The sequence below is a fragment of the Hippopotamus amphibius genome, chromosome 1 (genome assembly GCF_030028045.1).
Source record: "Hippopotamus amphibius kiboko isolate mHipAmp2 chromosome 1, mHipAmp2.hap2, whole genome shotgun sequence".
Lineage (NCBI taxonomy): Eukaryota > Metazoa > Chordata > Mammalia > Artiodactyla > Hippopotamidae > Hippopotamus > Hippopotamus amphibius.
The window spans coordinates 162,052,923-162,067,314 of NC_080186.1; the positions used below are offsets into that span (position 1 = coordinate 162,052,923).

Below are 14,392 nucleotides of genomic sequence, written 5' to 3' on the forward strand. Positions count from 1 at the left end.
TTGCGTTTACTAACTGCTGCCTATGGCAGGAGGTGGCAGCTTGGATATTTACAGACCAATATCTGCCAGTCCAATTTCACTTTTCACTGTAGCATGGGGAAAGGGCTATGGAGAAAGAGAAGGATTGGATAAAAAGCTACTCTGAAATGTGTTACTTCATCTTAGACTCAATAGGAAATCTTAAAAAAAAAAAAAAAAAAAAATCAAGCCAACAGGGAGAAGTAGGTAACTAATTGCTTTTACTTATCAAGTAGAAAATCCCATTAAATTATTTTAATGTGCATGATTATGGCACTGAAACCTCTTGGGGTATTGAATACAGGCACAAACACCAAAATGAATTTTCCCTTAAGTAGCAACATAGGGGCCCCTCCCTGCGCCTGGGTAGCTTTACCATGCTCAGGAAAGCAGTCTGTATGCTCAGAGGAACTTGAGATCCCAAATTTTAAACCCCTGCTATTCATGATATATAAAATTTTCCTCTTTCCTTAGGAACCATTTCTATTTCATCCCCTAGGAGAGAGTTTGCCATCAGGTTCTGCTGGAAAGCAAACACTGCTCTTCTTTCTTAGGGCCTCTTCCTTAGGTATACATTAAAAGTAGAACCATTAAGTAACCCATTTAAAAAGTATATATAACAAACACCAAACACAAGAAATAAGGACTATCCTACTACTGGATAGTTTACTAATGAAGAGTTTAATACTATATGGTAAAAGCTTGCTCTAAGGCAAAGGTATTGATAACATGTAATTTTTCAGGGACACATGTTGGTACTGGCCCTAAATCTGTCAGTAACGAGCTATAAACTCCGGAGGCCTGAATTTCATTCCCTGAAACAGGGGTCGGTAATTCTGGCCTGCCATCTATTTTAGAAAGGCCCTCAAGCTTAGCATGGTTGAGGGAAGTTTTTTTTTTCAACACTGAAAATTTTTATGAAATTTCAATTTCAGTGTCCCAAAATAAAGTTTTATTGGGGCACAGTAATGCTCATTTGTTAACATATTATGTATGGCTGCTTGCATATTGCAATTGCAGAGTAGTTGCAACAGATACTATATGATACACAAACCTAAAATATTATCTGAAATGTGTTACTACATCTTAGTGTTTGTGCCTGTATTCAATACCCCAAATAATATCTGAAATGTGTTACTTTACAGCAAGTTTGCCAACTCCTGCTCTAGAACAGCAATGTAAACTTTCTGCATTGGTAGAAATGTCCTCTGAACTGGCCAGTAGGTAGTCACTAGATACTGAGATGGAGAAATGGATTTTATTTATTTTTCAATTTAAATCCACATGTACTGTACAGCAGAGCTCTAGAATATGAAGGCTTAGTTTGTCTTGGACTTTTTTTTTTTGGCCACACTGTGTGGCTTGTGAGATCTTAGTTCCCCGACCAGGGGTCGAACTCGGGCCCCTGGCAGTGGAAGCACAGTGCCTAACCACTGGACCACCAGGGAATTGCCAAATCTTGGACTTTAGATTAATCATTCTTTTCTAAAATTCTAGTTCTCACCATAATTTTTTAGAATTTTAAGTATTCCCACCTGCAAAGAAAACCTTACTCCTCCGCCTGTTTTTCCTCTAGTCTCACACTCCAACCACACTCTCAGCACTTCTGACACCTGATGTGTGGGTGTTTTTTCCCACACCAAGCAAATCTTGTCACCAGCTGTGTGTCCTACAATTTAACTCAATTCTGACACTATCTACATCTAGAGATAACTTCCTATCCCAGAGGTTAAGGGCACAGTCCCACAAGGCTGCTTCTCCTCCACTTCAGATGTCAAATACAAGTCCAGGTTGTTAACCTGTATTTCTAAAACAGCCTCCTCCTTGGGTTCGAATAATTTTTGCTGGAGTGGCTCAAAGAGCTCAGGAAAACAGCTTACTGTTTTCCTATTTGTAGCTTACCTTACTGTTTTCTTATTTGTTTCAGATACCCAAATACCCCAGGTTTATTATAAGAGGATACAATAAGGGATACAAATGAACATCCACATGGAACAGATGCATAGGACAAGGTATGTGGGAAGGGGCACCACTCTCCCAGCGCCTCAATGTGTTGTTCACCAACCTGTAAGTTCTCTGAACCTCATACCATTGGAATTTTTATGGAGGCTTCATCATGATTGTTAACTTCATTTCCAACCCCTCTCCCCTTTTTGGAGAACGAGTGTGTATCTGAGAGGCTGTGTGTGTGTGTGTATGTGTGTGTGAGAGAGAGAGAGAGAGAGATTCTAAGCTTTCATCATTGCCTAGTCTTTCCGGTGACCAGCCCCACCAGAACAAAAGACATTTCTATCACCCAGGAAATTCCAAGGGATTTAGGAACTCATTGTCAGGAGCCATATTCAAAGACCAAATATTAGAAGAAAAGATGCTCCTGGTGCTCTGATCACATAGGAAATTACAAGGATTTTAGAAGCTGCACCAGGAACCAGGGGCAGATATATATAAAGTGTGTGTATATTAAAAACGTATGTATATATATTTTTCCTATTATTTCACATCACCCATCTGAGCTGAAGTGAGTTAACCAGGACCTACATGGCAAAAGCACTACATACATTACTTATCTTGGTGTCACAAAGCTGTCAGACATCCAAGGTCCCAATGGAGGAAGGTTTCTCACTCAGGTAAAGGCATCTAGGATTCAAAGAGGAAAGGAATGACAGGCCATCCTTAAGAGTGTCCTTTTCTAACAGAAAAAAACTGTTTGCACCCAGACTAGGACGAACTCCACAGGAGGAGTTACTCCACTCTCAGAGGTGCAAAACGCTGCCCAAAGGTACTCAGCCACAACACCAAAACAATGCTGGAGCCAGACCTCAATAAAAGCAGCGCTTGCTCTTCCAACAGTGTAACACCATCCAAGGCATCACACTAGCCTGGATAGCTGACAACCGCTGGATGATTCCTGAAACAGTTTTCTTATTTGTTTCAGATACCCAAATACCCCAGGTAGAAGACATGGATACAGGTATCCCCGTGAATTGAACACTGACTGCAAAACAGAGAGGCCTGGAAGCACTGATTTCAGACCCTGCTACCAAATTCTTTAAACAAATAGGAAACAGGAAACACTTTCCCATGCCTTTAGTCATTTTATTCAATACAGAGTTCTTGCCATGTGCTGGGCACTGTGTTTGGGATCTAGCTGTGAACAAGGTAAGACACACTATCCTTTCCCTCATGGAATTTACAATCTCCCCACAATTTCCTCAGATGGAATGACACAGATAATCTCAAAGATCCCACATGCCTTCAGACCATAATTACCAAAATCCTACTCAGTCTTTCCCTGCCCAGAGGCTGAATTTGTTAGGGACAAAAGCAGTTGATTCTGCCTCCCAATGGTTTCCTGATGGGCTCCAACTAACAATCAGGCCTGCCACATCATCAGCATTGGAATGAATAAGGACATTTACCTGATAACTCCATACACAGACTGTTCACCTGCCACTAATTTCCTCTCTTCAGGAAGGCCAAGGATGCCCTACTTTCAAGTCATCCTAAAAAGAAAAAGATTTCAGTGTTCAACATCCCAGCTCCTAAGGCTGGTTTTATTGTAGAGACAGAAACAGAATGCTGTCTGCCATTAATGACTTACCATAATTTTTATATCCTCAGCAATTATTTTATTTCTCATTACTTGCCTTTTTTCTTGCCTGTTACCACTAAAGTCCTCTAGATATCACTTGTATTAAGAACCCATATGGAAAAGGCTATTCACAATGAACATCTGACGTATTCACACAAAACACCCAACATTTAGCTAAGAGAATTCTTTTAAGGGAAAGCCAATTGATAGAACAAAACTAGCTTTGATAAATAACTCCTCTGCCTGCTAACATCCTCACCAGTTTCTTCTGTAGAAACTAAGATGTCACTTTTCACAGAAAGCGGCAACTAACTCAGCCCTATTGGACAACCTCCAGCATCACCCTGAGTGATTAGTGATTGCCTGGAACTGAGGAGCATCTCTTCTCAGAAAATTAGCATTCCAAAACAAAATCACTACAAAGCGGACTCAATATTTACTGCTCCGAAGAGGCAAGAACTTTGCTTACTCCTGAAAATCAGTAAGACACCAACAAAAGTATACTGTCAACCTAAAGTAGAAATTAGTATCGTTGTAGCTAGGCCTAGAGCCCCCTCAATGAATTGCTATTTTTATATTCTATTAATGAGCTAAAGAATGCCCAGGGAATCCCCTGGTGGTCCAGTGGGTAACTAAGATCCCACAAGCACTGCAGAGTGGCCAAAAAATGCCCATAATTTTAAAGCAAATTCACATCTACATTTCCTTGTAAGGCATGGCATTCTCACAGGTAATTACAGCCATGAAATCCTTCTACAAAGGGATAATTCTGACTAGCTCTGTACTGTAGGGGAGTGGAAGCTATGAAATCTACAAAAACCCAGTTGACTTCTGCCCTGTATAAGGTCCCCCCCCCCCCCCCCCCAGTGTTTGTGTGTTGGTGGGGGAGGGCACGGCCCACGCCCGGAACACACTTTTGTTTGGTTGGTTTTTGGGGGCTGTAGCTCAAGGCATGGGGAACTTCCCTAAACCACTGACCCTGCAGTGGAAGCAGGGAGTCTTAACCACTGGACCACCAGGGAAGTCCTACAAGGCTCCCTTTGAGCACTTGGTAGACTCAAAAAATAAAAGTCCAACTTTCTCTACTTATATATCCCTCCATGGCCTTTGTTCTGTTTCCAAGGTATGATTCAAGGAACTTCATGCTAGCCAAACCTGTTGGACTAGAACCATTCTCAATGTTAGGTTTCTCCTTGCAAAGTCACCCTCTTGCAGATTTAACCTTAATGGAAAAGCAACTATGCTGGCATCCTGGTATAGTTAACAACAGAGTTGGCATGAACCAAGCCCAGAATGCCAACCAGCTATCAGCTGCTGTTCTCCCAGCAGTGTAACACTTGCCTAGGTACAAGGAAACCTAGGCAGCTGCCTACAGCTGGGGCCAAAGTAGGCTAATGGAGTTGCACTCACCTGGGGCTGCATCTGCCCAAAGTCCACAGCTGGCCCCTCTGCAATCAGAGCACTTCAGGTTAGAGTCAGCCAACAGTTAGTGAACACTTGTGTGGAGTTCAAGATCCCTACCCTCAAAACGCTGTAACTTAGTGAGGCCTGAGCCACAGAAACAATAGCAGGCAATAAAACAAATAGCTTTCCCTTGGTTAGCTTTACTGTCATGTAATTTTTACCTGCATACCACAGCAGTTCAACAGTAGCAAATTAATGGCCTCATCAAGTATCAGGAAGCTTGGCTCTGTCACTTAACCACTAAGTAACAGTGGGCAAATAACTTAATCTCTGTACCTCAGTCTCCTCATTTGTAGAATGGGGGTGTTGATAATAGTACACAGGGTGGTTGGAAGATTTAAATGGAATGTAAATTAAGTCCATAGGATAATATCTGCTATAGACCAAGCACTCCCCAACACTTGCTATTATCAGGAGCTACATTCCAGGCAAGGAGATGAATACTGGTGAGTAGAAGGGGAAGTTATCCTGGGAGAGCAATGGGCAGTGAAAATTGGAAAGGCTGGTTAAAACTAGATTGAGAAGGGCCTAAATTATGTGACCTCTTGAAGAAGAATCATAAAAGCAGCATTTAAAAAACTGACTGGATGCATTAATGGATGTGAAAGGAACTTGGGGCATTTAGGTTGCCAATGCTGCTGAAGACCCCAGCTACTGGTTGAAAATAACCGAAATGTTTGCAAAAATGTTAATAAACATTCCTATCCACTCACCCTTATAATTTTTTATCTTATTTACAAAAGGTTAAAGTCCATACTTTTTTCCAGCCATCCTCTAATTTCAATTCTAAACTCCTCCAAACAATTTAGAAGAAAAGGAAAATAGAGGGAGCTCATTGTCCAGGTCTAACAACGAATCTAAAAAGAGCCTGTCCCTTTCAGGGGCTCGGGTTGAAGGGACTGACTGTGCTCCACCCGACCACGTGTTCCTCACAAACCTCCCCAAGCCCCTGGCCCTGTGCCTGGGGACCGAGACTCTCCGAAACCGGCTCTAGGGAACTCTCCAGGGACACTGGGGATGCTAGAAAACAGGGGGCGACTCTGGGGGTACGGTGCCCCAGCATCTCTTCAAGATGCCCTCCAAACCTGGGGTCACGAAGGAACGAACCCCAATTTCGTCCCGTGCCTCTGAAGAAGCCTCCCCCATAACTGCCTCTCGCCCCCGGCTGGTAAACCTCCAAGGCCTCTTCCCACTTTGCCCTTACTCACCCGCACGTGTCCGGAGCGCGGCGGCGCCACTGCAGCTCCGGCAGAGACCGCCGAGGAAAGGACAACAGGGAGCCGAGGGGAGCCCCGCCCCGGGGCGGCTACTGGGCGGGCCCTCCGTGGGCGGGGCTCAGAAACCCCGCCCAGGAAAGGGTTAGAAAAACGCGAGAGCTGCGGCAGAGGTGAGCATTCCCTACACTTGACCTAGACCCCGGGAGAGAAAAGGTAGGAATCTGAACAAGCGCTACAGTTTTTTGACAGCCATCCCATTTGTTACTTACGCATGGAAAGGGCGTTGGGTTTGGAACTGCTTAAGAGAAAACTTGGTGTGTCCTAGTGGGGCGGTGCTTCCTGCCAGCAGACACCAAGCGCCGCGGGTTCCTCTCACACGTGCGGTGCCTTTCGGTTGCTGCAAGCTCAGCCCATGCTTTTTCCACCTTCCACGCAGATCCTCTTTCTGGCTTTCTTCAGCAGTTCTGTGGTTCGGCTAATGGATCGCCCACCCACACAGTCACCTTGGTTTTCGGAATCTTTCCGGGAGGTTTTGGGCTAGATCATGCTAGTCACTCCTACAGCCTAACCTGCAGGACCACCCTGGGGGCCCTGCAGTGGGATCCTTAGCTGAGCTGCAACAACCAGAGTACTGTCTTTCTCTGGCAGACTTCGTGCACCGTGGCACAATCATCCAAAGGGGCCACATCTTTGGTCTGGACAGATTGCCCACCAGGTTGCCAGGATCTCTTTTGAACACTAAAACTTCCCCCACTACCCGGAGTCCATATAATTCTCTCCTGCCGAACATTTGGTGAAGCTGAGGACTAGAAGGGCAAGGCCCAGCAGCAGTAATTCCTAAATCCATTCCATAATTCTCAAAATTCTAAAGCCACTTCGTTCCTAACGCTCCCCCACCCCCAGCATCCTGCTGGCTCTGCTGATCTATTGCACCTGGCACCTTTGTCAGGTGAACCCCTGGGAGTCAGCCAACGCCCTTGTCATCTGCCAATATGTTTTATTATCTATTTCCTCGGGTATTTCATAAAGAAAAAAAAGTGTGCTTCCAGTACACCCCAACCCTCCCAGACCTCTGCTGAGAAAGTCCACAGTCCTACATTGATTCCAGGAAAAGACTTTAGGCTCTAAGGACAGAGAGCCACTGAAGTGGCAAGCACAAATACTGCCCCCACCCCCCACCCCCAGTTTTGATGGAGTTGGACACAGGAGAAAGGCTTACATAAGTACAGTAATTAAAAAGTCACATGATCAGTGCTGGGCTGGTAGGCAGGAGCTCTGCTTTGCAGTTAAATAGGAATGTAGCTGAAGACTGCTGCCCTAATCAATGCCCATATCCAGCTGTCACAGTGTGTTCATAAAGGAGGGTTAAGAGAGGTATAAAACCGGGCAGATTGAGTCAGTAATTGCCCTGTGGAGCCCTGCTAAAGGAGAAATTGAATTGGCATCTCATATATTTTGCTTTCTTTCTTTCCAAACACACAAAATGGAGAAGGCAGAGCTACCCTGAGGATTCATGAAAAGGAAGGATAAGGTTTTTGTGCATGTGTACTTTCAGATCAGAGACAGGAAGTAATTGAGAATAGGAGATACCAAAGCCTTGGGGAGAGAGGGACCAAATGACCTGGAGAAAACTGAATTCACGTATCAGTCCAGGGAGAAGGCAGGATTTGTGTGGAGGGACGGCCAGACATTATAAGTAAGGCTGAGAGGTGGGCCATGTTCTCATGTGATATTGAAAATGTGGTCACTTTTTTAAGGTATAGGCCATTCAGTGTCCTTTGGAGGAAAATCTAGATTATGATTTCTTCATTTCCCAGTTAAAAAATCCTTTATAGGCAAGGTTCTTAATCTCCATCCTTTTAAATTCTGAATTCATTTTGGTGAGTTGACTTATGTGGTCTTTTACTTATAATATCAACTACTTTTTACCTTTTTGTTTGTTTCTTATTCTTGCAGAGACGAAATTGTTAGGAATAATAAGAAGGAAAAGGGAAATTTTCTAGGGAAAAAACGCAGCCAAATGAAAGGCAAAGGATTAGGGTCGGTCTATTAGCTCTGAGCTTGATCTCATAATCGAAAGGCTGGCCCCAAGGGACACTAGGTTTCCAAGCTTCTTGCCTGCCTTTCCCTCTCTCCTTCATTTATCCTCTCTTTCCTGTTTCTTTACTTGATGTCTTTTGCCCTTGAGACTGCTCTTTCCCTCTCTTCTCTGGACAGGAATCACCAGTGGAGAAATATTTAATCATTTGTTCAATTAGTCAGTCAGTCAGCACTTACTGAGCATCTACCATTTACCAGACCCTATTCAGGCGCTGCATCTAAAGTCAGAAGAATAGAGATTCCTGCCTACCTAGAGCTTACAGTCTAGTGGGGAAGAAAGATAAGTAGTGTAGGTATCCTTGGGCATATGCCAGGGGCAGTTAACCTAATCTGGAGAGTCGGGGAGAGTACTAGAGATGGCAGTATTCCCTCTGGCTGATCCTAAAGGCTTAGAGTAGAAGACGGATCTCTGCTGCATCCCTGTACTCCTTGCTGCTGTTCTGTAATAGCTAGAGTAGGGCCCTGCAGTAGTCCGTCCGTTCTTTCTTTTTCTTTCTTTCTTACTTTCTTTCTTTCTAAATATTTATTTATTTGGCTGTGCTGGGTCTTAGTTGCAGTATGTGGGATCTTAGTTGTGGTATGTGGGATCCAATTGCTTGACCAGGGATCGAACCTGAGCCCCCTGCATTGGGAACTTGGAGTCTCAGCCACTGGACCACCAGGGAAGTCCCAGTAATCCTTATTTCTCAGAAGCATAGTTGAGGGACTTCCTAGGTGGCGCTGTGGTTAAGAATCCTTCTGCCAATGCAGGGGACACAGGTTTGATCTCTGCTCCAGGAAGATCCCGCATGCCTCGGAGCAACAAAGCCTGTGTGCCACAACTATTGAGCCTGTGCTCTAGAGCCCATGAGCCACAACTATTGAGCCTGTGTGCTGCAACTACTGAAGCCCATGCACCTGGAGCCCATGCTCTGCAACAAGAGAAGCCACGCGCACCACAATGAAGAGAAGCCCCCACTCGCTGCAACTAGAGAAAGTCCGTGAGCACCAACAAAGACCCAAGGCGACCGATAAATAAATAAATAAGTTCATTAAAAAAAAAGCATAGTTGAATTGGCAAGAATATAGAGAAATTGGAATCCTCATACACTGCTGATGGGAATGTAAAATGGTGCAGTCGCTTTGGAAAACAGTCTGGCAGTTCTTCATATTATTAAACATAGAGTTACTTTATGGCTCAACAATTCCACTCCTAAGTATATACCCAAGAAAATGAAAATGTATGTCTACACAAAAACTTGTACACACGTGTTTGTAGTAGCATTATTCATTAGAGCTAAAAAGTTGAAACAACCCAGATGCTCTTTAACTGTCAAATGGATAAACAAAATGTGGTATATCTATACAGTGGAATATTATTTGACCATAAAAAAAATGAACTACTGATTCATTCATCATGCTACAACCTAAATGAACCTTGAAAACATGTTAAAGAAGCCAGACCACATATTGCTTAATTCCATTCATATGAAAGACCAGGACAGGAAAATCTATATAAAGACAGAAAGTAAATTAGGCTGGGGGGAGAGCGGTGGGATAGCTAAAGATTATGGGGTTTCTTTTTGAGGTGATGAAAATATCCTAAAATTGTGGTGATGGTTGTACATATCTGTGAATATGATAAAAACCACTGAATTGTATACTTTAAATGGGTGAATTTTATGATATGTGAATTATATCTCAATAAAGGTGTTAAAACAACAACAATAAAAAGCATACCTGGGGACCTAAAAGATCTGCAATTCTGATTAAAATCATGGGCCTCATGGTCATTGCCAATTTTAAGGTCTAGAAAGGACTTTTTATTCTGTGTCCTGTGGCCTTTCAGAGTTCCTTCCTCAATATACAGAGAAACAATGCATTTGGGTGGGCAGCACAAACAAATGCAGAGGGGTAGACTGTGCATTCTCATACCTCCCGTCCCTAACCTGACTCCCTCATAATGTTTTGGTTTAACATTTATGGTGTACCTACTGTGTAGAAAGAAGGTATATGGAAAGAGCTAGAGTCTCTTTATTTGTCCAGTGGTTGAAATTAAATTATTAATAGTCTACCGTCAATATAAACATATAAAGCTCTTCAGAAGGTAGGCAGTGTGGTACAAAGAACAGTTGCAAGGCATCCTGGGATTCTGGGCTCCCTCTCTGGCATGTAGGGAAACATCACGGTGACATCAGCTACAGCAAGACTAATTCCCAGTCCTTCTTGATGTTGAGCAAGTTCCAAGACTTGGCTGCCTCCTCACATGTTTCCAATCACCCCCTTCATTTGGTTTCTAGACTCAATTAGTTAGTCTATTTCCATACCCCTCATTTTCTCACCAACCTCACCCCCACAGTGTCCAAATTGGCCCTCCAACACTGAAACCATGTGCCGGAAATTCATTAAGCTGAACACATGGGAAATTACAGAGGAGATTTCACTTGTCACTCAGGCTCAAATTTAGAAAGTAATTTTAAAAGGACAGTGGCAAGAAGCTATTTTTATCTTGCTCGTTTGTGCTGAGTTTTCTTATCTTGCTGTCTCTCATTCTCTTCCTGGGTATCTCTCCTCTTTTTCGCGTCTTTAAAATAAATATTGGCTTTTTAAATCTTCGTCTTAGCTTCTCTTATCTTGCTTTATGGAGTCTTTTGTCTGCCTTTGTCATTCATTTATTCATTCATTCAACAAATATTGAATATCTACCATGTAGCAGGTCCTGTGCTAGGCACTAGGAGAATACAGTGGTGAATAAGACAGGCATGGTCCTTACCATTATGGAGATTACAGTCTGATTAGGCAGGTGGACATCAGGTATATTGAGTATTGAGTTCAGTTTTGGTCACAGGAAAGCCTTGAGGGAGTTACTAGCACCTTTCTGATGCTAAGTTTAACCTGTTATAGTAAATGTGCATGTGAAAACAGCCCAAATCCCAGCATTTTTGTGGGGTTAAAGAATAAACCAAATATATCATAAGGAATGCAAGGAAATCGAAGAACCAGGTTTCTGTGTGTTACGTATAAGCCGCTGGGGTAAGGAGAACATGGATTTGACAGTTAGATGTGGATCTGATTATGACTCCACCACTTACATATTAGCAGTTTGACCTCTGGACCTCAGTTTCCGCATATATAAAATGGGAATCGTAATCACTACATTTTAGGTTGTTGTGATGATTAAATGAGATAGCAGAGGTAAGGGACTGGGCCGGTGCCCAACATATGTTGCTACCTTTCCCATTGCTTCCTTATCCCACCTTTGAATCTCACAATTACAAGAAAAAAAAAAGTCTACTCTCTCATTTGGTGGGAAACCAGGCTCTTCAGTTGGTATTAACCAATCATATGCCCAGAGAAATTGGTTACTACATATGGTGCAATTTATGACAGATTACTCCTTTATTCTGGGGTAAAGGAAAGGCAGTAAAAAAAAAGAAAAAGAAAGAAAGAAATTATACAAAAAGACTGAAATAAGGTATAGTAAAGGACTTCCTCACTGTGAGGGCTGGAAATGTGAGTGGATGCCTGGGAGAGCTACAGAATCTTTTTTTCTAAGAGTATCTGTTTAGACTGGGCTAGGGAAGGCCTATCTGGAGGTAAACCTGCCAACCTCTTCATGTCCCATTTAGCCTAGGGAGTCTTTTCAGGAGGAATTGCTGTTCTACTTCCTTTTCCAAGCCAGGAGTGCTCTCGGGAGATGAATGCTGCCAAGAAGGCTTATTGCTCACAAGGCAAGGAAAAATGGCAGCTGCCATTTCAGACACTTAATAAGTACACTAAATTGAGAAGCTGCTGATTTGGTTTACCTGATTCCTCCTCCCTGATAAAGAAGAAATCTCTTCAATCGGTGGTTCTTTGAAAGTGAAAAGGAAGCCTGAACTCCAACTGCGGAAATTGGCAGAGGCAACACTCAAAGGAATAAGCCCGACTCAGCAGGCGGCACCAGGATCCCTGGATTCGCTCCCCCGCCCCCACCCACGGGAAATTTCAGGTTGCCTTTGTTCTGCTGAGTTCTTTTCAAAGGGCATTGTTTTAGTTGTCCTTTCCTCCCTTTACCACCACTTTTCTTCCTTCTTCCTTCTTTTCCTTATTCTTACTTTCCTTCCCTCCTCTCTCGTGCCTCCTCCATTTCATTATCTCCACTCCCCCCTCCTCCCAATCTCTATATCAGCTGTTGGATCTTGTCGCCTACCCCACTGGGATTTCAGTTCCAAACACTTTAGAATGTAGCAATATTATGCTGCTAACAAAGGTGATGCTCTGTATATTTAGAGAGCAAGGTATCCCCAAGTGTAGTCAGGTGCATCAGAGGAAGACCTTTCATGCAGGATTTTCAGAGCTTTTCATATGTTAATGAATCATGAGTGTCCATGGGGGAGGGGGGGCTTAGAATATTGGAACCCATTTTCCCCAACCTCTTGATCTTTTTTTTTCTCCACAGAGCATATCCTGGGACAGGTGGTCTTTGGAACACATTTCAGAAACAATTATATCATGTGTTAGATTTTTTTAAAAATGCTGCAACATTCATCATCATTTGATTTTTACAACTACCCTATGATAGGACAGGGAAGTTGTAATAGCCTCACTTTATCTATGAGTAAAACTGAGGCTCAGAGAGGTTACATGCCTGGCTCATAGTAACATAGCTAACCAGTAAGCAAAAAAGTTAGGTCTTCTTATCAAAGGCTCTACTCTCTCCGCACTGCCTTGTACTGTGTTTAAATATATATGTGACATCATAATATGGCATGTGATATATGATAGAGGATCTAAAAGACATACATACTCTGGTGAATTATGACATTCATTTTTTCCCCATTCAACTAAATATGTATTGCACATCTATTATGATATGTTTATCACTGTTTCAGGTGCTGGGGTGAAAGCAGTGACCAAAATAGACAAAACCACAAATTCTTGCCTTCACAGAGCTTACATTCTAGTGGGGGAGATAGAAGTTATTAGATAAATATGTAAAATATATTTTATTATATATGTTATATAAGCACTTATGCCTTATAATCATAAGGGCTAAGAATAAAAAAAAAGTAGAGAACAGGATTGGCACATGTGGGAGTTGCAGATAAGGGGTGCAGGAGGTCAAGGAAGCCTACACTGAAAAGGCTACATTTGAATAAAGACCTGAAGGAGATAAGGGAGTGACCTTGCATAGATTTAGGGTGCCTAGAAGAGGGCTCCAGTAGAGATAAAAGCAACTTCAAAGGGCCTCAGGCAGGAGAGAGCCTAGGGTGAAGGTGAGCTGGGGAGGGAGTGGGGTGGTAGGAAATGAGGTTAGAGAGATTGAGGGGTTGGGGTCCAGATGCCAGCTCTTATAAGGAAATGAAGTGATATAATGCAGATGATATGCCATGATACAATATTAATAATACCATGTGACAGGTCTATTATGTTGCTGCATAACAAATTACCCCCAAACTTTAAGAGTTTAAAACAGCAAAAGCTTATCTCACAGACCTTCTGAGGGTTAGGAACTGGGAGCAGCTCAGCTAAGCTGGCTCAGGGTCACTCATGAAGCTGCAGTCAGGCTGTCCACCAGGGCCTCAGTCATCCGAAGGCTTGCCTGAGGCTGGAGGATCTGCTTCCAGGCTCACTCATATGGCTGCTGATGGGAGGCCTAAGTTCCCTCACATGAGTCTCTCCATAGGGCTGTTCATTACCTAGCAACTGGCTTCCCCCAGATAGAAAGTAACCAAGGGGGAGCCACAGTATCTTTTATAATCTAATATTGGAAGTTGCATACCATTACTTCTGTTATATTCTGTTGGTCACATAGATAAACCCAGGTACTATGTGGGAGGGGACTACAAGTGTGTTAATATCAGGAGATGGAGGCTGGCTACCATAACTGGTTTGAGGAAGAAAACATCCTCAAAATAACCATTACTTCAATGTATGTGTGCCAGATATTAGCACGTGGGTCCCAAAACACTGGCGCTCACAACCCCATGTGAGTTGAGGCCTGAACAGGGACAACACAGAGAGCAGGAGCTTCAGAAAC

At 43.1% G+C, this 14,392-nt stretch overlaps 2 protein-coding genes, 1 non-coding gene and 1 pseudogene across 10 annotated transcripts in view; 2 read left to right on the forward strand and 2 right to left on the reverse strand.

Moving 5' to 3' along the window:
* The window catches only part of MATR3 (matrin 3), a 43,604-nt gene extending 37,269 nt beyond the window's left edge, over positions 1 to 6,335 (reverse strand). For 7 of the 8 annotated variants that reach the window (XM_057733936.1, XM_057733966.1, XM_057733893.1 and 4 more), the window contains exons 1-3: positions 5,021 to 5,064; positions 3,438 to 3,521; positions 2,577 to 2,655 (exon numbers count right to left, since the gene is read on the reverse strand). The gene's annotated coding sequence lies outside the window, so the exon portion shown is untranslated. Of the gene's footprint in view, positions 1 to 2,576; positions 2,656 to 3,437; positions 3,522 to 5,020; positions 5,065 to 6,282 lie in introns of those variants that run through there. The other variant, XM_057733908.1, reaches the window with a different exon arrangement.
* On the reverse strand, positions 2,721 to 2,920 carry LOC130842973 (small nucleolar RNA SNORA74). Its single transcript, XR_009050664.1, has one exon. It is a non-coding gene; the product is annotated as a small nucleolar RNA SNORA74 (small nucleolar RNA).
* Positions 6,336 to 6,437: 102 nt separating the features above from the next.
* The window catches only part of SIL1 (SIL1 nucleotide exchange factor), a 265,775-nt gene continuing 257,820 nt past the window's right edge, over positions 6,438 to 14,392 (forward strand). The window contains exon 1 of the mRNA XM_057734010.1: positions 6,438 to 6,504. The gene's annotated coding sequence lies outside the window, so the exon portion shown is untranslated. The remainder of the gene's footprint in view (positions 6,505 to 14,392) is intronic.
* Positions 6,464 to 14,392, forward strand: part of LOC130852747 (ubiquitin-conjugating enzyme E2 C-like) — a 28,774-nt pseudogene continuing 20,845 nt past the window's right edge.